At 39.3% G+C, this 24,625-nt stretch overlaps 2 long non-coding RNA genes across 2 annotated transcripts in view; one reads left to right on the forward strand and one right to left on the reverse strand.

Moving 5' to 3' along the window:
* Positions 1–24,389, reverse strand: part of LOC141542811 (uncharacterized) — a 47,327-nt gene extending 22,938 nt beyond the window's left edge. The window contains exons 1-2 of the long non-coding RNA XR_012482251.1: positions 24,153–24,389; positions 20,161–20,310 (exon numbers count right to left, since the gene is read on the reverse strand). This is a non-coding gene — a long non-coding RNA (uncharacterized LOC141542811). The remainder of the gene's footprint in view (positions 1–20,160; positions 20,311–24,152) is intronic.
* Positions 8,970–15,924, forward strand: LOC141544216 (uncharacterized). Its single transcript, XR_012482556.1, has 3 exons — positions 8,970–9,356; positions 12,523–12,795; positions 13,588–15,924. It is a non-coding gene; the product is annotated as an uncharacterized LOC141544216 (long non-coding RNA).
* Positions 24,390–24,625: the final 236 nt, after the last annotated feature.

Below are 24,625 nucleotides of genomic sequence, written 5' to 3' on the forward strand. Positions count from 1 at the left end.
CTGCTTCTGCTCACTTCACTCTGCTTTGGTCCATAGATATCTTCCCAGGTTTGTCTAAAACTATTCCCTTCATCATTTTTTAAAGTAAAATAGTATTCCATTGTATACATTACTCCTAATGATGAATACTTCCTTAATTTTCCAGTTCTTTACCACTAAATATTTGTGTAATGATTTCCTCTTTCTTTGATCTCTTTGTGAAAAGCCTAATCATGGTATTACTCAATCAAAGCTTTTGGGGGCAAAGCTCCAAATCACTTTCCAGAGTGGCTGGACCAACTCACAGCTTCACAAATGATGTAGTGATGTGTTTATTTTCCCACAGTTCCTTTAATATTTCTCATTTTCCTTTTTTTTTGATGGCTGTGAGGTAAAAAAATGAAAATTATTTTACTTTAAATGTCTCACATTATTAATGATTTTGGAATACATTTCCATTTGGCCATTGATACCTTGCATTTCTTGCATTGAAAACTGACAATATCTTTGAAATTTTGTCAATTTGAGAAGTAGTTCTCATTCTTACAAATTTAAATCAATTCCTAAAATAGCCTCAAATTTAGACTTTTATCAGACATTCCTATAAAGATAGTTTTTCCCACTAAACTGTTTCCATTACAATCTTAGTAACTTTAGTTTTGTTTGTACAAAAAATCTTCAGTTTCATCTGAGCAACATTGTTCATGTTTTCTTTTATGACCTTCCCTATTCTTTGATCATTCTTTGATAAATTCCTCCTTGTTTTTTGCATTTGTTTATGATATAAACTTTTATATTTAAATCATGTATTCATAATTAGCAATAGTAATCGCCAAAAAAAATTTTGAAATAGGTTTCTCTTATAAGATTTTATTTCTCAAATATAGAGGGAACTGAGACAAATTTTTTTCATTTTCATTTTCTTTTTTATTATTAAAGCTTTTTATTTTCAAAAACATATGCACAGATAATTTTCAGCATTCACATTTGCAAAATCTTATGTTCCAAATTTTTCCCTCCCTTCTCCCACAGCTTCCACTAGGTGGAAAGTAATCCAATATATACTAAACATGTGCAATTCTCCTCTACATAATTCCACATTTATCATGCTTAACAACAACAACAACAAAAAAAATCAGGTCAAAAAGGGGAAAAATGAGAAAGAAAACAATATGCAAGCAAACAACAACAAAAAGAGTGAAAATATTATGTTGTGATCCACACTCAGTTTCCATAGTCCTTTCTCAGGGTGCAGATAACTCTTCATCACAAGACCATTGGAACTGGCCTGAATCATGAGACAAATTTATAAAAAATGAGTCATGCCCCAATTGAGAAATTATCACAAAATACAATCTGTACACAAAAGGACCATAAATTCATGCATATCCTTTGACCTAATAATACCATTACTAGGCACAAATGCCAAAAGAGATTCAAAGGGGAAAAAAAGGAAAATTACCTATATGTATAAAATATATTCATGGAATCTCTCTTCTCAGGGCAAAAAAATTGGAAATTGAGGGGATGTCCCTCAACTGGGGAATGGCTCAACAAATTATGGTATATATTTGTGATGGAATATTATTATTCTGTGGGAGATGAGCAGAATGCTCTCAGGGAAAAAAAAACACCTGGAAAGTCCTCTGTGAACTCAAGCAAAGTGAAATGTACAGTATATAAAGAAACAGCAATGTTCAGGGATAACTAGCTGTAAATGACTTTGCTACTCTCAGTAACACAATCATCTACAATCATACCCTGAAAGACTTATGATGAAAAATTCTATCCATACTCAGAGAAGGAATTCATTGTGTCTAAATATAGATTGAAGCATTCTCTATCTCTCTCTTTTCAACTTAATTTTTCTTGAGGATTTTTATTTTCATTGAGTGGGAGATCTGATCAGAAAAAGGAAAGAGGAAAATCAAATTCTAATTCACAAATCCTACTTTCCTGGGAGTTCTTTATCTTTTCCTATTCACAAATTCTGTTTCCCTGCACTTCCTGGGAGTTGTTTACCTTTTCCAGTTCACATTTCAGGAAGTTGTTGCTCTCTTGCATAGCTTCTCTTTCTTTTCCCCATTTTTCTTCTAGCTCTCTTTTAAGATTTTTAATAGTCTCTTCTAGGAGAGCCTTTTGTGTTGGGGACCAACAGTTGTCTGGAGACTGTCCGCTATTAGTCTCCTCAGGGTTGAAAACCTGCTCTTTCTGTATAGAAGCTATCAATGGTCCTTTTAGTTTTTTACTCATTTTTAAAGCCTGTAGGGTCTGCCGTCAGGGCCAGGAGGTCACCAGCTTCCTCTGTAGAACAGGGATAGGTGTATGGACGGCCTACCAACTGGCTACAAAGAGTGGCCAGGTATGGGAGTGCTCTGGGAGACAGTTCCCCAACAGAAGTGACTCTGCCTGCAGGGCCCAGCTGTGGGGTGTTCTGCAAAGAACTTTGCAAAGTGATTAATGACTGCCCTGAGGCAGGAGTCTGAGCTGTGAAAGTGTCACTACCCCAATCCAAAGCCTGCAGCGGGCTGTGGGTATTAGCAGCTGACCAGCGAATAGCCTTGCAGGGACCGGAAGTGTCTCTGCCCCAAGGACAGTCGCACTACTGAAGTTCTGTTGCCCCAGGCTGAGTCCCGCACTGTGCAGATTAGAGGCTGCCCTGGCCTGCACCCCACTGCTGTGTAGATTTGCAGCTGCCCTGGCCATGCTTCAGTGTACAGCTGCACAGTTGTGCTGGTCTATGCTGAGTCACTTCTGGTTGGGGGGGGGGGGGGGGGGTACAATCAGATCCTGTTAGGTTCTGGCATTTTTAGAGTACCCTGTACCTGTGGCTCTAATCTCTCTGCTGGTCCACTGCTTTACAATCAAGGCAAAGCAGTGAGCCTATGGCAGAGTAGTTTCCACTATTCTTCTCGCCACAGAGGCTAACCCCGTCCCTGGTCCGCTCAGGACGCCAGACTTTCCTGTATCCCTGCCTGCCGCTAGTCTGTTCCCGCCCCTCAGGACAAACCTGCTCTGGCGGTCCTCCAGATTATCTTCAGCTGGTAAGTCTTTGTGCCTTTAATCTTTGTGAATTTCACCAATCAAGTGCTATTTTTGAGGCTGAATTCAAAGACTGGTAGTGAAGGCATGAGAGGAGCTTACAGAGTCATGTGTGCCTTCTCCGCCATCTTGTCTCCACCCCCCACCCACCCCCCCACGCCAAAGCTAGCTTCTCTCAAAGCAAAGAGAGGACTCAATGCTTGGAAGCCCTGGATTTTGTTCATGACTTTTCTAGGGTTTTCTTTTTAAAGTTTCTTTTAAGAGATGGCTAATAAATTCTTTCTGACTCCAAAGCCTGAGCTCTGCTCACTGTTCTATGCTTTTTCCAATTGTAAATAAGTCAATAGATGCGGTTCCTGGACCTTTCTTTGCCAATAACTCACAGTATGACTTTGGACAAACCACTGAAATTTTCTGGACCTTGGTTTGTTCATATTTGATAATAATATCATCTGAGATAATGATACTAGTTTCCCCTCATTCCCTGGTAGTTTTAAGGCTGAGATATGAGGTCTACAAAATGCCAGAGAGTTCAAGGAACATATAAGGGACTGTGATTCAGAACAATGGATCGAGGGGGACACTTTGAGGTGGGATTATATCCTGGATGCATCCTTTCCCTTTCTCGTATCAAACTGTATTGACCAAACCAGTAGGTCCAGTCAATCAGCTGTTTCTTTGCAGAATTTCTTCTGCAGAGAGGCTGATCTGCCTGGAATATAGTGATTTTTCTTTGTTGTACTTTGGGGGAAGTTGTTTGTACATACATAGAGTGTACTGTGATAACAAGCCTCTTACTATTCCTTTAGTATTTGTATCCTGGCCCCACACAAAAACTTTATAACTAGATTAACTTTTCCTGTGTGTTTGGCATATCTCAAGTAATCCAGGTTAATGTAAGCATTTAAAAATTAGCAAATTATGGGTAAGATTTAAACTGTATGTCTTTTATTTTCCTGGGTGACCCTGTGTGTGGGACGGGTGCTTTACTCCCTTCCCTTTCCCAAAGTAACTAATCAGCGACATCTTCAGGTACAAAGAGAAAGCATTTATTTAGTCCCTGCAGGGAGAGGCCCAGACGAACCTGGGAGCCAATCCAGCTCTTGCCATGTGCTCCTGAACCTGGCCAGCTTCGCCTTGTTTAGGATTTAAAAAACAAAAGACCCGAGCTTTTCATTGGTTAGGCTAAAAGGACATAACCATCCTTGACCAATGTTGTCTGCTTCCTGTGGTCACTCACTTCTTAAGGGTCTGGCCTTAAGAGACCATGTGACTCCCTACAACCCAAGGTTCAAGACTGAGAATAGGGATCATGTGACTCCCTGAAACCTGAGACCCAAGACCTTTCTATTCCAACTTGGTCCCCTGTATTCTAAGAGATCTGAATATTTTTCTTCTAAGGCTTCTTAAATATGATGTCTAGATGATGAGGGGGGACCCCGACACTCTCTAAAACTCCTTGAACAACAGATTCTCCTTGAATCCTGGCCTCTGTAAAGGACCCTGCCTGAGTGAAACAGGATAAACAGCTTCATTCTGTTATCCTGAGAGATGAGCATCACCCCCATTGATAACAGCCCATCATGGTGACATTCTACAGTGTCTTTCTACTTACCCCTTGCCCATGGCTAATGATGTCTCTCCTGTCATCCCCCCCACCATGCCTCATGGTGTCTTTCTCCTTTTTATACTTAACTAACTCTTTTAGGGTACTAATTCCCTTCATGGATTCAGCCTGCCAGTCAATGACCTTTCAGCATATTCCTTTAATGGATTTTTCCAAATTGTTTTCTTTGGTAGACCTATTATTCTCCCAAATCTATTTTAAGTTTACCATTTTTGGTATCTATTGTATATCTTCATTTTGTCTATAGCCTCTTCTCATAAATAAAACTACATTTTGCCAAAGAGAATTGCCATTGTAAATTCTTCACATGACCAAATCCCAACATTTGATGTGTTCTCCTAAATCTCATCACTTGCTACTAAACCCCAAAAACATCATTAGACAGATTTTGCTTTTTACATATCTTATGACCTTCAGCACCTAAGAACTCATCTGATTTTAAGTTTCTACTTCTGTATGGTAAGGAATACTCTAAGCATCTTGAAGGAAGTATTTTTTGTTTTATATTAGAGACAAGGGGTTGATATGGTGAAGGAATGTTCCAAGGTTAGGGGGTTCCAAAAACTGAAGGAAGTCCTGTTTGAGACAGCAGCTGAGTTATGGCAGACCCAACCCAGGAGAGAAATGAAGGTTGATCAACCTAGCTTCCTCCCCAAAATGGAAAATGCAGGAGGAGTTGACCAGTAGGAATATGTTTGTGGAACATTGTTAAATTTCTACAATTCTAGAAAGGCCAGCACAGTGCCCAACCCCACAAAGAGCTATATTCACAGACCAAATTTGAATCAAACCTGTTAATTCCCATTGTGGTTTATGGGTAAGTAGACAATATCAAGGGCTGGGGAAACAATGTCCTCTCTGGGACAAAGTAGTATGATATGATTCTAAGGAAGAAATTTCCTCAAGGTCTTCACCATTATACCCATCCTGAGAGTCTTCTCCCATTTCTGCTGCCAAAGTCTCCATCACTCTTACTTAACGACTCTCAGAATGTATTCTACAAATACATGTCCTGAACAATATCTTTTTTATTAAAAGTCTGTTTGAAGAAACCCCACTTGAATGAAGATAATCTGTCCGGCATCCCACACATTCCTTGTCTTTTCCTGCTTTTGTTAGCACAATGAATCTGAAGGAAGCACCAAGTCAACTTTTAATGCCAAGAGTTCTCTTCTACTTGGAGAATGTTCATAGAACCAGTAGATTATATCAGTAATTTGCAGGCTCCCTAGGCTGGTATTGCTAAACTGAGCTTAATACAAAGGTCATTGTGTTGGCAGAAGAGAGAGTAAGGAATCCAGATGCAACTTCTCCATGGAAGAATAGGGATTCTGGGCTCCTGGGTGTTTTTCTAACATTTCTAACATTTTTTGAACGTTTTGTGCTTCCAAAAAAGTCCCATATTTTGGACTGTGCTGCAAGGTGCCTGACTTCTTGGCCATGTAAAATATCAAATGTTTTAAGTGATGAAGATTCTGTATCAAGATCAATGAAAGCTTCATTCTTGAGAATATCTTCTGATTATTTCCCTACTCACTAAAGAGTGTCTATATCAGACATAATGGGATACCAGCCTCCAAATAGATCATTTTTCTGTCTGACTTCCATTCTATTCTGAATGTCTCTTCACTCATCTACACTTTGCTAAACTGCCCCCCTTCCCTCCTTATCAAATTGTCCCAAGACTGTTTTGTTCTCAGAGTCTCCCCCAACTAATTTCACCTAATTTTGATTATTCCATCATTTCATAACTCTAAGTCATCAAGAACAAGATTGGCATGAAGGGACAGAAGTAGAGTAGGATTTTTAGATATGCTAACAAGACAGTCTCAGACAATGAGAACCAGATAGGCTCACTTAAAGTTCCAAATCATTCTGACAATAGATATCAGGTAGGTTCCTTAAAGTTCCTGCTCCATTTCAATACCTTTACCATCTCCAAGCTCTACTCCACTTAATGCTATTGCCAGAATGACCTTTCTTATTCATCAATCTAGTCGTGTCATACTACTCCACTCAAAAATCTTCACCAGCCCAACTTCAGTATCCTTTGACCATCAGTCAGGGTTTAATAGGATCTGAAACTACCTTACCTTTTCTATTCTTACCTCACATTATTTTCCTCCCTATACATCATACACCAGAAAAATTGGACTACTCTGTACCCTGAATAATTATTGGACCCTTCCAATCTATGTTCCCTATACCTAAAATACCTTCATTCCTGTTTTTTTCTCCTATCAAACCTGTCAAAAAAAAAAAAATCAGTTCAAAAGCCACCTTCTCAAAGAAGCCTTCCCTTATCATCCTTTGTACCTCTCTACTGCATCTTTTGTATCTGTGTATCCTCATATTTTAAAGACATACTCTTTGTAATTTCCTATTGTAGGTTGTAAGCCACCTGAGAAAGGGAAAATGTCATATCTAAACTTTGTATCTTCCTATTGTTGAATTTGGGAATGGACCCCAAAAGATTGGGGGTCACAGACCAGTGTCACCGGATATCTCAAAAGAATTTCCAGGCTTGAATCCATATCCAAGTCAAATGGCAAAGTTTATTGTAATTGTAATGCCGATGGAAGCTGGCTAAATTCCAAAAGAATTTAACAAAGAACCAGGAGAAAGAAGACACATTTATCCAGTACTTCCTGTCATTTTTATGCTAATTTTATGGCTAATTTTATGGCCTAGAGGTAAAAACTTAAAGAACCCTCTCAGGAATTTGATTATCACTGACCAGCAGATCCAGGACAGAAGACTTTAGAATCATTCACAGACAGACTGTCAGAAAAATAGCATTCTAAGGTTAGAGAGTCTCAGGATCACTAATAATACATCTTCCCTAAAGTCTAAAGGAAGAAATATTATTATATTCCTAGGCCAGAAGACTTTCACAGTTATTGACACTTGGTTAGAACAATATCACTCTAAGATCAGGAAGCCTTAAAATTAGTGCTGTTTCCTCTAGAAGCTATATACTCTTTTACTGACACAGAACTTTAAACATGGAAAGAACGAATGAACATGATTGGTTGAGACTCTGAAGGATAACCCCTTCTCACTCACACTTGAAAGCCCACCTCTCCTTTCCTTGTTAATCTCTAACTCTAAGTGATTTGACATTTGAGATAAGGAGAATTATGTGTGTATTTCAGAATCAAAATGACTCTTGGAGAAACTAGAATCTCAAAAGGGATCGATAAAGGTCATCATGTCTCCCCACCCTATTTTGCTAGCTCTGTTCTTACCACAATTTACAAATCAACTGGAAAGGAAATATCCCTATTTTTCTGCCTTTTCCATGAAAAAATTAGCCTTCAAGGTATTCTCAGAAGACAAAGTTATACAACCCTTAGGTGAAAAGAATATTCCTAGTCTAAAATTCTAATCTATGTCCTCTGGTAATTTTATGAAAGTCATAAAAAGAATCTGAGGGCAAAGGGACACCAGATATTTTCATCCAGTGATCTGTTATCTGCTAGGCAATAGATAATAAGATAATGGGCTAAAAAACTACTGAACTAAGAGATAATTTTGATCTAGCCTGGGGGGAAAAAATATGTCCTTGAGAATATGAGTGTTTCTCTTTTTGTTTTTGTACAAGTTATAGATATATGGTTGTCTAAATACATAAACACTAAATACATGCTCAAGCATGGTATGGATTGAGAGGATATGAGATCTGGCCCACTTTTTCAGAGAGTAGAAATAACCCCACATGTCACTAGCATGCCAGGTCCAAGGGTTTCCAGAGGCTGCAATGATCTCTCCTCCATCCAAGAAGGGAAAGGGGTTGAAATCAAAGCAGTCCCCTGATAATTGATGTTTAATTAATGCAATAATTTTGTAATTTAGGTTCAATATTCAGCTCAATCTTAGGTTCAAAATAAGATATATTTAGGTCATTTTCTAGTTAACAGAAAAATTACTTAGCCATAGTAGGATAGTATATGGAATGGGAAGGTGAGATGAAGAACTTAACCGGGATGTGTGAATGTTTTTTCTCTATTTTATTTTCATTACTTCTGTATCTCCCTATGACCTATGTGTAGGCCTCTATTTACTTAAACCTAGGACACTTATAGACACATTTACTTAACCTAAACTGGTGGCCTTTATCAATGTCTGACATTGTTTAACCTATTAAACACTGTCAGCTCAGTTATCTGCTGATTTAAGGTTTTGTAAAAAGCAGCTAATTTCAGGGAAACTGAAACATTCCATTCATATTTTTTGACAGTGATATCCCATTAGGAGACCCCACATTTCTTAAATGCTTTCTGATTTGTGATATAATCTTTTGTAACAAAAACCTATAAAAATGGTGTGTATCCACGGAGTCTGGGGCCTCCTACTGTTAGTCTCTTTATCTCTCAGTAGAACTGCTCAGCTTCTGTGAGACACCATAATAAACAATCTTTCTACTTTCTACTTTGAGTGAACTCTGAGTAGTCATTTTTAAAATACAGTTGGGGGCTCTTCTGGGATGGGGGTCTTTGGGGGAGACAGCTGTGGATCCCAAATGGAGACAGGCGTGCCCACGGAGTAGTTCTCTCCATGGTCTCTGGCTCGGGGTGAGCAGCCTCCCTCCCCTCTTGACAATGATCTGAGGCAGAGGTACTCAGTGGAAAGCAGAATTGAAGACTGAAGGAAGTAGAGTCCTAATGGCCAGCAGTGCAGTCTGAAAGAATTTACAGTGTAACTCAAGGTAAAGCTCTCGGGAGTCTGGGGATCGATTGGCTGGGTCAAAGGAGACCCGAGGGATGAGCCCTCCTAAATTTGTTTTTGGTGGGGACTGCTATCAACCCCAGTGATAAAGGACTTTCCTGAGGAAGCTCTTGAATGACTGCAGGTGTGAGGATAACAGAGACTTCTGCTGACACCTGGTTTGGGGCCAGGTTGTAAAATGGGACAGAAGCAGTCCAAGGATCTATGTCAGGATGTTAGTCAGGGCATTCCAGTCAATAGCCCTCTTGGGAGTTGACTTAAAGACTAGGATGAACTTTCCAGATATAAAATGGAAGAAAACTGGGAGGATGTTCCCAGGACTATTTGGGTATATCAGACTTAAATCTGTATGTAAAAGGTGAAAATAGAGTTCTGCGTGTGTCTGTGTGTGTGTGTGTGTGTGTGTGTGTGTGTGTGTCTGCTTTGCATGCTGTGTTCTGTGTTAAAAATTAGCAAGCTTGTGAGATAAGAATTCAGCCTCTGTGCTGCAATCTTAGAAAAATATCAGGCTGAATTGTTGGAATTGGAATTCAGAGTAGTAATTCTTTCTGAGTGGCTTAGAATGTATTGGTCTTAGATCATGGTAAGGTAATTTGGGAGCTAATTTTGGGCTTTTCAAGATTAGGCTAGTGCAAGAAAAGAAAATCTTTTTCTTTTTCTCTCCCTCGGCCTCTGGACTACAGCAGCTTTGCAGGAAAGGGGGAGAGAAGGGGGAATATATATATATAATATAGTGAATGAGAAATTTTAAGCATGTAGGAATGAGAAAAACATAGATTGAAAGGCATTTGAAAGTTTGGAAAGTTTAGAGAAAATGGAAGAGCAGTGTGCTATCACCTTAGAAACTCCTGTAAGCAAGGGCCTGCAACTTTGTTATCAGAACTCAGTCTTGTGGAATCTTGCCAGAAAAAAAAATTGGTGCTTAACTCTTTCCTGGCTTACTAAAGAAAAGAAGTTTGAATGGAATATCTAGGTAGATTTTAGGAAATTTCACAAACTAAAGTACTGGTTAATTTTAAAATAACTTTGAATTGGTATGTGTGTTAAAATTGGAAACAACACAACGGTAGCATGTCTAATAAATTAAACAAATGGCATCTCCAATTCATGGCCAGACATAAATAAGAAATTGCAGATATTGGAAGGGTAGAATAAAAAAAGAATAAGAGGGGTAAATAGACAAACACGAGGGCTCTCTGACCTGTTGGACCTGTGGGAAAACTAGGCATACTTCTAAAAACATTGTCCTAGAAGAAGAAAGAAAAATCAAAATTAGCAAGTTTGCTTTCATTGAATTAGAGAACAGAAAGTTTAAGAAGGCTAAACTTGGGTGGGAGAATTGGTAATTGTTTGTTTGCAAGATTAATGATTTTGGGAACTTAATTTATTTTAAAGAGGTACTATAATCTTGAAATTGGGGGAAATAATTTTGCTATTCCCTTGCACATGCTAGGTTTATTCTGAGTTTAAGATCTTGGAATTTGTTTGAATATTGAAACCTTTATTACTAAAGAGGAAAAAGAAAAAAAAAATTGTCTTAGAAATGGCAGGGGAAAAAAAGCAGTCTGCTCTAGTTAGAGAGAAGGAAGGAAAAGAGCAATAAAATTCAAACTTAGCCTGGGCTGGGCTATAAAAGCCCTGAACAGAGCTGCTAATTACTGTCAGAAGAACACTCAGACAAAAGAAAAAGAACAACTTTTGTAAAAAAAAAAAAAACAAACAAACAAACAAAAAAAAAAAAAAAAACTGTATTTGGTTTGATTCAGTTTACTTGTTAACAAAAGTTATACTTTAAATCCAGCTCTGTTGGACATGTGGGGTTTAGGGAATTATTTAGCTATTCACTATATTGTGAATCTCAAAGGTTTTGAAGGGAAAAGGAAAGAAGAATGCAGGTGATTTATGAAGGATTGATTTGTAGGAGCAATTAAAGGTTTGCATGATTTTAGGAAATAAGAAAATGTGGGGAAACCAGGTGGACTTGGGAAGAAACTTGATATTGGGAGAAAGTAAATAAATTGATTGGCTAAATCTTGAGAAAGATTCCTGTGTAGGAAATTGAGTGGGAAACAGGAAGAGGATCTTTTGTCTTCAAAGGTAAAGATTCAACTTACTCCCACCCCACTGCTTTCTACTATTTTAGCAATGGAGCATCTAGTTAGGAAAGTTGTTGGAGATTGTTTAAGGCATGTAGCTGAAGGAAGAGAATGGTTAAGTAGGAAAAGAAAGAGGAAAGTTTTTAATGGAAGGATTTCTGTGTAGGAAAATTGAGTGGGGTACCTGAGGGAATCTTTTGTCCAGGGGTGCAGGAGTAAGGGAAGGGTGGCCACATGGAATCCTCTCCTCCTCCCTTTCCCCCAAAGTGTGTTCCAGCCGGTTTTTTGTTTTTGTTTTTTGGGGGGGGGGGTTTGGTGTTTGTTTTTGTTTTTGTTTTTGTTTTTTTTATCAAGTTGCTGCTGGTGCAACAAACTGTGATTTAAAGGAACAGGCAGATCTTACAAGATGTTAATTGACTGAATATTTGTTTCTTTAGATACATAATGGTTTTCTTGTTTAAGGAATATGATCATAAATGTAATCTATAGTTTGAAAGGGTTATTTCAAAAAGTTTAATTGATGTTTTTAAGAGCTTTTCAGATTTTTTTATGTGAACAATGCCAATTATTTAAAGGGACTCCAAGGATAATAGTTTTTGCCTTCATCCTTTTGAAAATGTTTTGCTTTGGACATATGTAGTTTGGGATTTTTCTGTGTATTGGGTATTTTAAAGGCAAAATGACTGGTATAATATTCAATTTATGAAACATCTGATTGAGTAAGAATTGTGTGAACATTCTGGGATACATTTCTTACTGTTAAAAGTCTTACAATATGTAGATGATCTTGTGGCAGGGAGGAAAAGAGTGACCTTGTCCAAGTCACTATCAGTTGTTAAATTATTTAGGAGCACAGGGACTGAGAATTTCTCAAGACAAATTGCAATTTGTGAAACATGAAGTAAAATATTTAGGCTATTGTATAAGTGAAGGGAAAAAGAAATTAGATCCTGTAAATTACTTGAAGAAAAGAATGGAAACAGTAAAGGAAAGGGATTGGCACACAGGGCATTGGTCACTGAAATTTTAACCAATCTTATGTTCCCTAAGAACATTGCAGTGATTCATGGGCAGGGGAACCAAAGAGAAGATTCATTTGAGACAAGGGGAAACTGCTTTGCAGATGAGGAGGTGAAACGGCCTGGAGAAGAGGAATCTGTAAGTACAGACGAGATGATGGTGCTAATTCTGGCATTTCTGCCTCCAATGCCCCCACCTTCACTTACCCCAGAAGAGAAGCAGGAAACCCAAAGCCTTGGCGCTCAGGAGGATAAAGAGGGCACTGGCTCCTCCCTGACAGCAGAGAGATTCTGACCACAGCAGGTATGAGACATGTACGCCAACATTTACATCAGGGCAGTCATTGGGGTGTCCAAGGCCTGTGTGACGTGGTGCTGACTAAGTCTGTGGTACTGGCTTGTACACAATAGCAGGCAACTGGTCAGGGGGTGTCCTGTTTGCCAGAAGAGGAATAGGATGGCCCAATGACAAGTCCAAAAGGAGGAAGGCCCCTGGTATCAGGCCTTTCCAAAGAGTACGGGTGGACTTTACCAAGCTGCCATCAGTGGGGTGTCTCAAATATCTGCTGGTTGTAGTGGACCATCTGACCTCATGGGTGGAGGCCTTTCTCCTTGCCTGGGCAACTACCTCGGCAGTTGTAAAAGTACTCCTTGAGCATATTCCAGGGTGTGGGCTGGTGGAGCAGATGGATTTGGACCAAGGCACTCATTTCACAGCCAAGATCCTCTAATCTGTGGTCCAAGCTCTAGAAATATCATGGGACTTACACATCCCATGGCATCCACCCTCATCAGGTAAAGTAGAAAGGATGGATAAGGAAATTAACAGCAACTGACTAAACTGACGTTAGAGACACAATTGCCCTGGACCAAGTGCCTTCCCCTTGCCTTATTAAGAATTAGAACAAAATCCCAAAGGGATGTGGGATTATCACCTTATGAATTATTGTATGGTCACCCTTATCCAAAAGGGATTCAAAATTCTTCCTTGAATCCAATATTTGAAAGCAAGGATTTGTTTTTAAGGAAATATGTTATGTCTTTACTGCAAAATCTGAAAACTTTACAACTAAAATGGCACAGACTCCTCCCTTAGGATCCACAGTGCATAAATTCCAGCCTGGAGACTGGGTCCTGGTTCGGACATGGAAGAAGAACAAGCTGACCCTGACCTAGAAAGGACCGTTCCAGATCCTCTTGACATCAGGCACAGCGGTGCACACACAGGAAAGAGGGCGGACTCAGCATGCCAGAATTAAAGGACCGGTGGACACTCTGAGGGTGTGGGCTCCCAAACTGAATCCAGAGAACGAGCTGAGACAAACTTTGAAAAGGAACTGATGAACTGTGCATGTAAAATCTTGATAGTGGTATGGATCTGGGGCTTTTTCTGGTAGTGCTGGATATCATTTTCTATTAGACAGTGTTGCTTCAACTCAGAAATTTAACCTATCATTCGATAGAATGGAGACAAAAGGAGACATATAATGTTGGGGATTGTGCTTTATAATCTTATGTATGATACTGCCCCCTGCTGACATTATTCCTAACACTTTATTGAAGAAAGACAATTGCTTCCAAAGCTTGATTCAAGCTATTGCAGACACATTTTATCTTAAAAATTGCTGGATATGCAGGGGACCTAAACAGCTCACACAATGGCCATAGGTTTCTGTCCCTTTATTTCCAGTTTGGATCTTGAGCAGTAGATCAGTAGCATGTAATGGTACTAGATTTTGGTCAACCCAGGAGGAAACAGACAGAGCAAGTCAAACATTGTTTGTGATGATGGGTCAGTGCTTAATTGTGTCCACCAGCATCCATTAGAGGACAATAAGGAGTGTTTGAAGGAATTTAGAAGGAAGCCTACTTGTCAAACACCCCATAATCTATGGACATGTATAATGTTAAATAGTACAGCACTGGACACAGTTAGCACTACAATGGAGTGGAAATGAGAAAGTAAAAATGGCATGGTTAGGAAGATGCTTAGCAATTTCTGGAGTAATGTGGATATCACTGGGGAAAATGACTGCAATTGTGTGGCTATCAGAAAAACAACTTTGAAATGTAATTCAAAAACTATGAAAGGGGGAACCACTAGGCCCATGGGATGTTAGATACTTTCCGCCCTCAACAGGGACTTTATATTTTGGCATGAGAAAAACCCAACTGTAAGAGGACACTATTGGATTTGTGGCCAAACAGCTTATACCCACTTGCCAAGAAATTGGACTGGGATTTTTATATAGGAACAATAAGACCTAAGTTTTTCTTTCTCTCTGAAGATGCAATCTAAGAAGGGGAAGACGGAGTAGAACATTCCCTAACCAGTATGGACACTTCTTTGACTCAAACTGGTGATGCTAATGGATGGGGAGATACCTGGCCCCCAGCACGGATTAACCAAACTGCTCAGAACCTTGATCTATTAGCCAATCAAGCTACCCAGACAAGGGAAGCTGTTTTACAACATAAATTAGTTTTAGATTATCTGTTAACAGAGGAAAGAGGGGTCTGTGGGAAACTAACCCTGAACACTTGTTGCATGCAAATTGATAAAAACGGACAAGTAATATAAGAAAGTACTAAGGGCATTTGCAGGATAGTTTATGTGTCTGTACAAGTTTGGCAATCTCCCTCCACAAATAGCTGGTTGGCTTGGTTCGATGGTAGCTGGTGGAAACAGCTCTTATGGTATGGACTTATTGCAATCAGTGGTATTATCCTGTTGCCACTATGTTTACCCTGTATAATTACATTAGTAACCCGAATAGTACGACAGTTCCTGTCAAAAATATTGCATACAGAGGATGCTATTAAAATGATAATAGAAAGAAGGCTGGAATGTAGTAGAGAGGGACAATCCTGATGGTGAGCTTGATAAACAATGTGTTAACTGATTTTGAACAGTTCTTCATAGAAATATGATGAAAGATCATTTACATATTACAGGGGAGAATTGTATGGAATGGGAAGATGAAGAACTTATAGAGATGTGTGAATTCTTTTTCTCTATTTTATTTTCATTACTTCTGTATCTCCCTATGACCTGTGTGTAAGCCTCTATTTACTTAAACCTAAGCCACTGATAGATACGTTTACTTAACCTAAACTGGTGGCATTTATCAATGTCTGACATTGTTTAACCTATTAGTTTAAACACTGTCGGCTTACTTATCTGCTGATTTAAGGTTTTCTAAAAATCAGGTAATTTCAGGGAAGCAAACATTCTATTCCCATTTTTTTTGACAGCGATATCCCACACTTCTTAATGCTTTCTGATTTGTGATGTAATCTTTTGTAACAAAAACCTATAAAAACGGTATGTATCCACTGAGTCCGGGGCCTCCTACTGTGAGTCTCTTTATCTCTCTGTAGAACTGCCCCATCTCTCATGAGACACTATAATAAACAATTTTTCTGCTTTCTACCTTGAGTGATCTCTGAGTAGTCATTTTTGGGTAGGGGTCTTCCATGTCCCACACAATAGATATTGAGGACCTCTGGAGCTGATTCAGCTGATCAAAACTCCTTTGCCTACGATTCCCATCATACTCCCCTAAATAACCCTCTTAACTACCCCCACAGATACTCCTGGTTGTTTTGTATTCATATAATGAGGATATGACCTCTACAATCTAAGCTTTTATTCCTCTGAGTCATTGAATTCATGAAGGTCTCAATATCTAATAAGGAAAAACCAATCTAATTTTCAAGGAGCAAAGCATTAGCATATTGCTCTTATTCATGTCATTTCAACCCTTGGTGGTACAATCCTTAAGGCCTTCCACAGGACATTCCAACATTTAAATAAATTTATATCCTTATCTCCAAAATTCAAAAAGCCTAGCATAAAAAGTAGTAAAGGAGGAAGGGGGGAAAAAACACAGAAACAGAGCAAAAAACATGCTACAGTTATCTGAGTGACCAAATCTAGAAAAGCATCAGGAATGACTCAGTCCTGGATCAAAAGAATCAAGTCTTTGTGATGTCAATGGATTTCCCAATTTAAAATAGTAACAATAAGCACATGCAGTACCAGGAAGATCAGAACTAAAGCAAAAGGAACATACTTCCTGCAGAGTCGCTGATCCTCATCCCAGCCCTCTGGGCTCCTAGGGAAATTTAAGCAATTTCCTTTCAAAAGCCTCTCTTAATGACTTAAACCAAATTAGTAAATCAAAATCCATGTGCCAAAATTGTGGTGGGTCCTTCAAATTCCAAATTAAAAAAAAAATCTCAAAATTCAATTTCTTCAGCATAGTACTTATACAACCCTAGAATTCTAGGGATCTTTCCCTGGTTTTCATTCTTTCACTTGTTAGAGTCCCTCATGTCACAGCTCAAAGGCTGGCTATTTCCATAAACAATTATAGGACTAAGGGCTCCTCGTTCAGTTGCATTCTATTTTCTAAAATGCCATTCAAAACAAAACACTTTCCATAAATATGGTTCTCTGAATGCCAGAAAGGATAGCCAGATGGTGTCATGGATAGATTGCCAGCCCTGGAATCAGAAAGACTCCTGGGGGGCGGCTAGGTGGTGCAGTGGATACAGAACCAGCCTTGAATTCAGGAGGACCCAGTTCAAATCTGGAATCAGACACTTAACACTTCCTAGCTGTGTGACCCTGGACAAGTCATTTAACCCCAGCCTCAGAAAAAGAAAAAAAAAATTCAGAAAGACTCCTCTATACTATATATACTATATTTTGTATATATATAGATATATAGATATAGATATAGATATATAATATTACAGTATTATATAACACCAACCCAATTTTTACAATTTACAATAATTTACCTCATAAAAGAAAAAGAAAAAAATTCAGACTTCTCTGGTAAGAAGGAGGGTCAAAAAGGCTTACTTACATTTTCCAGATCATTGCAACCCTAATCCGAGAAATGTGGAAGAGATAACTGGAGAGATATTTAGCCTGGAGAAGAAAAGACTTAGGGAACATATGATACTTGTCTTCAAGTACTTGAAGAGTAGTCATAGAGAAAAGGAATGAGATTTGTTGCAGAGCACAGAACTCACATACTATCTGTGTCAGCTAACAAATATTTATTAAGCACCTTCTATGTGCCAGGTACTGTGCCTGAGAATACAAGTGCAAGCCAAATAAATAGTCCCTAACATGAAGCAGTTTTCATTTTGGTGGGGAAGACAACACATAAAAACAAGCTGAAGGAGGGATTGGTAGGAAGGAAAGAAGGTACTTAGCAGGGGGATGATGGAGGAGTCCAGAGGAGCTCCATCCCAAGGGACAGGAAGAAGATGGTATGGAAAAGCCAACTTAAGTCCTAATGAGGAAGACTTGCTAACAGCTAGAACTGTCTACAAAAGTATGCCTTTTTTTTACTGGGAGTCTTCAAGTACAGGATATAGGCAGAAGAAATGCCTTAAAAAAAGGGGGGGGGAATAAGGCAGGGAGAGAGAGAGCGAGCCCTGCTAAAGTCCCTCCCATCCCAGAGACCCAAGATGCTGCAATTCAATAGTGCATGTTTGAACTCTCCCTTTAGACTGAGTGCTTAGGAAGTCAGCACTCTGAAGCCCACTTTACTCCTGACTGATTCCCTTCTGTAGTGTCTGGCAGGAAAATAAAAAGTACTTGGCATCCCATCCATTCTCCTGCCTCCACAGAAAGATTAGCCAAGAATGTAGGATTGTCTCCTGTTCCTATAATCGCCAAAGAATAGACATATGGCCCCATACTTTGGCCTTCCATCCCAAGGTTCTGCCCTTTCCCCTGAAGGAGGAAGAAAGTCAATTCCCTTGTTCTCAGTGATGGAGGTAATAATAACAACCTCACCTTAATAACTAAAGTTAGTATCACCACAATAGCAAGCATTTTTATAGCATTTTAAGATCTGCAAAAAACTTCATAAATCTTTTCTTATTTGATTCTCACAACAACCCTGGGAGGTAAGTGCTTTTATTACCCCTATTTTATAGATGAGAAAATTGAGGCTGAGAGAGATTAAGTGACTTGCCCAGGATCTCACAGCTTGTAAAAGTATATAAGGCAGGATTCTAACTCTTTCCGATGGTGAGCCTAGCACACAATCCACTGTACTACCTAGGAATGTCAAGTAATGAGTGACATAGAGCCAGCCATGTAAGTCATATTCCTAAAGCACTTTGAGATTTTTAGCACTTTCCTCACCGTGACCCTGTGAGATAGGTCATACAAGCTTTGGATCATTAATTCCATTTCATAGATGAGAAAAGTGAGCACAAGCATATATTATATGGCATTATCTATTATAATGGCATAATTGGGAAACATGGGGAAGGAAAGTAGGAATTCTAGTTTGATTCCTTTTCATCATTGGGATCTTGGAGACCATATTCCTCTGGGCATTGTTCCAATAGGGATGTGGTTACCCCCACCAAATTCAAAGCATGCCTATGGCATGAGGTTCAGGATCTGAAATGGGTACACCAGTGGCCATGGGCAAGGTTGCTTCTTGGAAAACTGTGCTTCGGGGCCCCCCTTGTCTTTTTTTAACTGTCTCTCCTTCCCTACCTTTGGTTGCATCATTTCCTTATTTCTTGTATTGAGAAGAGATTTTTTTAAATCTAGAAACCTTCATTCCCTGAGGTTTTAGGAAATCATAGTGTCATAGAACACACACACACACACACACACACACACACACACACACACACACACACACACACACACATACACACACACACAAGATTTGATAGTTCAAAAAAGGCACAATAAAAAGGGCAATGCTTAACCCAAACAAATACATCACTAATGGGGGAACTCAAGGTATCTGGACAGAGGAGATAGGTCAAGGAAAAATCTATTTTATGTTATCAAATCTCACCACATGTGTATCAGGTCATTTAACAGGTCTGAGGAGTGTAGAGGTGGGGCTCCAAAACCCCATGCTCCCACAACTGGAGAAGCTGGATTTATGAATGAAGGAGCCCTAGCAAAGCAAAGAGCTCACCCCTCCAAACCCTCAGCCTTGGAACCCAGCAGTTCAGGCTCGTCATATCTAATGGCAAATTCAAATCTCATTGCTGCATTGGGTAGGATGACCCCATGACCACTTCCTTTAAGCAGCGGCTTGGCCTGGTCTTTAATGGGTCCTCCTTAAATAATCAAATCCCATGCTTCTGTGTGCCAGTGTGTATTGTGCCAGTGGCTTTCTAGCAAGATAAAAGGCCTGCATCCAGAGCTCTGAAAAAAGGAGGGTTAAGGAGTGATTTGTGAAGCCTTCTCATTCTCATGTTCTCAGGGAGGGACCAGCTATTCCTGGGGTCCAAGGACACTGGCCCAATGGTCAGGCCTCTTAGAGAAGGACTCAGTCTGCTTCTAGTGGGGGAAGAGCCCCCCCACTCCCAAGACACAAATAAAAATGCTCTAAGATCACTCCTATTTATTTCACTTTCAGAAATTCTAATGACCTGGTCACTTAGGTTAACACGGGTTCACTCTATTCCAATCACTGAAAAGCAAAAGGATTTGGGGGTAGGATAGACATGAGGAACCAAAGAGCAAAAGTAACAAGACAAGTGAGCATTGAAGGAAGTAGAGGCTGGGGGGATTAAACTAACTCTTTCTAGACTCCATGGACACAGGTCCCAAGGTGAGGGCTGAGGGCCGGAGGAGTAGTGAACAAATAATAAGCCATCCTACCTTCCTATGAGCAACCAGGCAAACTGAACTGATCTACCCAGAGATTATCGGTTCTAAGACAACACTCATGCAGCCAGAAGAAGTAATTTATCCAAAGCCATCCAGTGACTCCAATCCAGTTCAGACCAAGGTTTTCTCTTGCAATTCATCCTGGAACATAAATTCATAATACACAATACATAAACCTCTCCACTCTATCCCCTACCACTGCTGCTCACCCACCCCTGTAACCCCCCACACACACAGATCTTCTCCACAAGCTGGGCTCCCATTGGCCCCCAGCGCCTTTATCCAGACTCAGGCAGTCTGGAGCTTAGATTCCTTAAGCATCTCCTTATCTGAACCTCCTCATCCAGAATGCTCTGGCTTCCACCCTGATCTGTGGCCATGAGTTTTCTCAGGTTCCCCAAACCCTCAGAGAATCCTTAGGAACTCAGAGGGTTGTCTGTGATAGGAAAAGACCTACATAAATCATTCTAGGTACACATCCTTCGGATTCCTAAGGAAAAAATGAAAAAAAAGTCTTTTCTTCAAAGATTTTACAATCTAATGGGAGAACACAATACATGGAAGGAATCTGGAAAGTGCAAAGGTGGAGGCAAGGTTATGTATGTGACTTAATGCAACATAATGAGTCATTTCCCCTATGTTCCTTCTCCATCCCCCTCCAATAGAACCACCCCTTACAATAATGCATTTCTAAAAGAAGAAAACCAAAAAGGCCAATAAAAAACAATCAATATATGCAGAAAAAATCTGGCATTAAATGCAATGTTCAACATCTATAGACTCTTAGCTTTCCAAAGTAGCCAGGACTAGATGGAAGTTATACATTTTTTTCAGGCTTAGGTTTGTTCTTTGTAACTTCTTAAAATTAAATTTTAGTTACTCTGTAATGGTTGCTTTTCCATTTACATTGTTATTATTGTGTATATTTTCCTGACTACTTTACTCTCTATCACTGCTTGTCTGTATTTATCAAGTTCATCATTTCTTAAACAAAGTGCAATAATAATTCATCAGATTTATGTACCACAATTTTGCCATTCCTCCAATCAATGGCATCTACTTGTTTCCTTTTATAAATAACTCTTAGTCAAAGAAATTTAAGCTGGAGCTGTTATTATCAGTCTCTTTATCAGAGCTCTTTTGAATGAGGTGGAGCAGACAGTAGAAGTAGATTTCACAAAAGATTGTGAATTTGGGCAGAAAGGAGGCAAGGCAGAAGGATGGAGAGATTTCTGTGCTGCAAACGGGGATTCCAAAGTAATTTAAAATGTTTAAAGGTGTACATTTTTTTACAAATCTTGAAATGCCACAACCTCTAAAGAATCAAAACTGTGGATGGGCTAAAGGGCAATGGAGAGAAATATATGGAATGCAACATATTTCCAATTATGGTTTATTCATAAAATGTGAAGATATCCCTGAGGAAATGCAGACACATTAGATTGTATTGAACTTCTCAAGAAAAACAGAATTTGAATCCTGCCACAAACACTTAACCTCTCTCAGCTACCTCAGGTCTGTTATGAGGATCAAATGATATAAAACAAGTAATGCACTTTGCAAACTTTCAATGGGTACATAAATGGTAACTATGATTAAATGTGAGATTGAAAAAGGAGGTCAGTAAGATTATGCATAATAGATGGACAACCCAAGCTCTGTACTGACATTCAAAAATAATATTCTTAAAGACTTAGAGCAGGAGTTCTTAATCCAATATCCAGAGATCTCTTTGGGTTTATGAATAGATTTTAGGAACTCTTTTGAACTTGGATAGGAAAAACTTACATCTGTTCCAGTATAATTGGTTTCCTTTGTAATCTTATGCATTTAATTTTACATGTTTACATACATATGTACTTTACATACAAACATGTCTCTGAGAAAGGATCCATGGACTTCACCAGACCATGGCCAAAAGGGTCCAGGACACATATAAAAAGTTAAGAATCCCTAACCTAACCACTCATATCATCAGACTGGCTAACATGAAAGAAAAGAAAAATGATAAATGTTGGAAGGGATGGACCACTAATGCACTGTTAGGAGAGTTGTGAATTGGTCCGACCATTCTAATGAACAATTCAGAACTATGCCCAAAGAGCTATAAAACTCTGCATATTCTTTGACCCAAGAATATCACTACTAGTTCTGTTTCATAAAGAGGTTAAAAGAAAAGGAAACGGGCCTATATGCACAAAAATATTTATGACAATTTTTTTGTGAAGGCAAAATCAGAAATTGTAGAGATGCCCATTAAAGGCTAAACAAGGTATGGTATATGATGTGATGGAATAGTATTGTGCTATAAGGAATGACGAGCAAGATTATTGCAGAAAAACTTGGGAAGACATAGGAATTGAGGCAACGTGAAATGAACAATAACAGCAATATTGAAACAATAATCAACTGTGAAAGACTTGACTACTCTTGTTCAATTCAATGATTCAAAATGATTCCAAAGGACTCATGATGAAAAATATTATCCTCTGTTATGTCCTGCTTTCTAGATCCCCCACACTGGGGTGATTAAAATATACCGTCCTAGTGGAGAAGTGATGAAGCGGGACTCCTGTGGATGGTGGGAAAATGAAGTCCATTTATTTCAAGGAGTTTCCCCCTTTTATACCTTCATATTCTTATGTAACAAAAATAATAGGTGTTCGCCCATTATATACTGTGCACGTGGGACCACATAAACAACTTGCTATTATATGTAGTTTGCCACCTGGTATCACTCTGCTTCATCCACAACAGGTTGTCACTGCTCCCTGACTTCTCAGGAAAACCAATTGCCCTTAGAAGAGATGGGAGCTGAACCAGACATTGTCAGCAGGCTCCCACTGGGCTGAAAGGTCTTATACCTCACCCGGAGTTCCCCCACTGTCTGTGACCCTCTACAATCCACCTCCAGAAACAGAAACCTCACAAACTCTGAGTAGAGATTGACACACACTTTTTCACTTTATTTTTCTTGCTTTTCTTTTGTACTATGACTGATACAGAAAAATGTTTTGAATGATTTCACATGTATAATTGATATATTGCTTGCCTTCTCAATATGTAGGGAAGGGGCAGGAGAGAAAGAAAATTTGGAACTCAATAAAAAGTTTTCCAAATTAAAAATAAATTAAAAAAAAAAGAAAAAAGAAAAATCCTTGATTTAGAGGAAGACCTCTGGAATAATGCTCTATGGAGCATTTATAGAGACACATTTACAAGAATCACATAGGATGAGAAAGCATGACTAGATTGTGATCTGTAACAAAGAAAGGAATGCCCACATCAATAAAATCTTGAATCCACTGAAGGAAAATTTTGGGACTTCCCAGGTGAAAATTAGTGGCTATTTTATCAGGGGTATATGGTGGCTAGGCTAGGGTAAGGAGTACAATTTTAACTAAGCCAAGTAGACCAGGCTAGAAAAAATAGGTAAACCTAAGAGGATGAAAAAAAGAATAAAAAGGGGGAAATTTGTTGACCAGGAGGCCAAGAACACAACTGTTAGGATACTCCATGACAGACCGTAGGTTGGAGGGAGAAGGAAAAAATGGGTTTTCCAGGGGTAGTGTCAAAGGACATCAGCAAAGTTGATGAGGCTTGCAGCTGAGGTCAGTACAGTTCCAGTGGTCCTCAAACTTTTTAAACAGGGGGCCAGTTCATCTCAGGCTGTGGGAGGGCCGGACTATAGTAAAAACAAAAACTCACACTCTGTCTCCGCCCCTCAGCCCATTTGCCATAACCCAGCGGGCCACATAAAACGTCCTCAGCCGGCCACATCTGGCCCTTGGCCCGTAGTTTGAGAACCTCTGAAATCTGAGCCAAGGACATGAGTTTATACCTTGGACTGTGAAATAATTAGAGATTTCTTCTTTATCTTTCTACATTTAGCTAAGAAGTAGAGAAGTCAAGTCTCATAGGGGAACTATTAATTAATACACAGACACAAGCAATAAAAAGAACCCAAACATCAACCAACCTACCTCCTCCAGAAGGGGCATTCTCCGGAACTCTGACAGAGTCCCTCTTTTTTTTCTTCTCTCTCTTCTCTCTCAACACCATCCCTTTGAGTGATGACATTAGTTCCACTGGGTCTCCACCCTCTCATCTCTGTGCAGACTTCAATCAATTTATCCAGCCTTCATTTCTCTTATGAATTCCAGTCACTCTCCAGTCTTACACACACATCAAATGCCTGCTGGACTTCTCTTCCTGGATGAACAGTGATGCATTCAACTCAACACGTTCAAAAATGAAACTTATTTTATTCTTGTGCTAAACCCATGACTTCTACCCCAATTTCCCTATTCCTGTCAAGGGCATGACCACTCTCCAATAATGCAGTCACTCCCAGTCATTTCAGAGTCATCCTCAGAGTCTCCTTCTTCCCCCATATCTAATCAATTGTAAAGTTTTCTCAGCTCTGTTTTCACAGCCTTTATAACTGTGCCCTTCT

Source organism: Sminthopsis crassicaudata, chromosome 5, assembly GCF_048593235.1.
Source record: "Sminthopsis crassicaudata isolate SCR6 chromosome 5, ASM4859323v1, whole genome shotgun sequence".
Taxonomy (NCBI): domain Eukaryota; kingdom Metazoa; phylum Chordata; class Mammalia; order Dasyuromorphia; family Dasyuridae; genus Sminthopsis; species Sminthopsis crassicaudata.